Below are 1,373 nucleotides of genomic sequence, written 5' to 3' on the forward strand. Positions count from 1 at the left end.
AGTCTACCGAAGACAACAATACCAAAAAAATAATTTTTCCTAAACAATTAGCCGCTCCAGGTTCATTAATCCCCGAGCGGAATTCTAAACGCTAAAAGGCTCGCGTGAAACGAGAATAGCCACGTGTAAACGTGGATGAGTATCTGAGGGGGGGTCGAGAGTCGGGGGGAATTCCCCCTCGAGAAACACGGCGTACAGGCCAGCGAGAATGAGAAAAATCCATAAAAACCAAAAATGGAATATCCGGAAATCGGCAGAGCGAATTTTCGGAAACCCTGAGATGAATTAGAATTACTCACGGAAGCCCCCCGAACACATTGATCTACAAACCTTAATTTTAATTAACTATCTACGCGAACCAACTCAATTCAAACACGAGTGGAATTTCTTACGCGCAAAAGTCCACGTATAACGGGAATGGACGCGCTCTGGCAATTAAACGGGAGTAATTATCCCCTTGAATAACCCACTAAAAATCACGAAAACCACCCAATCATGAGTGAAAAAAGGGGGGATCGGCACCTCAATTTGGATTAAGCGTCACAATCACCGTTTGTTTGTCGTTCGGATAATTACGAAGGGTCTTTGGCGCTTCCCACGGATCGGATCTCCGGGATTTTCAGGGTTAAAAGACAAGTTACCGGCACTTGTTATGACTCCAATACTAATTCCTGCTCAACTCGTTTCTCTCATTAAAAACCCAAAGGCAACCTGGCGATTCGTTGGAGACGATGGTTGCACTCGCTCCGAACGACCTTCCACCCAAAACAAAAACGTAACCAATTAACCCCTGAAAATCCAACGAAATTGGAGCGCCGGCATTTCAGCCGGACCTATTCGATTACCCGCAAGATTAACAATAGGGTGAACCCCATAAAAAGAACCGGATGACTCTATAATGTTGGCCCTTCTTCACGATAATTTTTCTGGGCCCTCAAAGACGCGTAATTACTAATCCTTACTAATAAACGGAACCGATAACTTTAACCGAAAATAAGCCACTCGGAAGTGGATAAGGGGCTCTCACTCTCTCGCTCTTGGATTCTTACTCACGGATTTTAATTCAACGTTGTAGGAGTCTCGCTGTTTACAGATCGTTCTTAGTGTTCCTAACGAACATCCCCACATGTTCGTTACTCCCCTCTTTTGACCGTTGGTATCCGTGTTCGCCTCATCGTTGTTGATCTGTTGTCGGCGTGGATGTTCATTGTCGGACGTCTCACCAAGATTGGGATGCTTATATTTAACAAAACTTAACCTCGAACCCACGACCTGAGATGTAGCGGGAGGAGTCGAAGGACTAGACTTCATTGCTGGTCCATACTCTATTTATTACGATAACAAAAAAAAACTAGTGACTTCAACCTGGGTCT

Source organism: Diachasma alloeum, unplaced genomic scaffold, assembly GCF_001412515.2.
Source record: "Diachasma alloeum isolate Michigan unplaced genomic scaffold, Dall2.0 Dall_scaffold_00508, whole genome shotgun sequence".
Classification (NCBI taxonomy): domain Eukaryota; kingdom Metazoa; phylum Arthropoda; class Insecta; order Hymenoptera; family Braconidae; genus Diachasma; species Diachasma alloeum.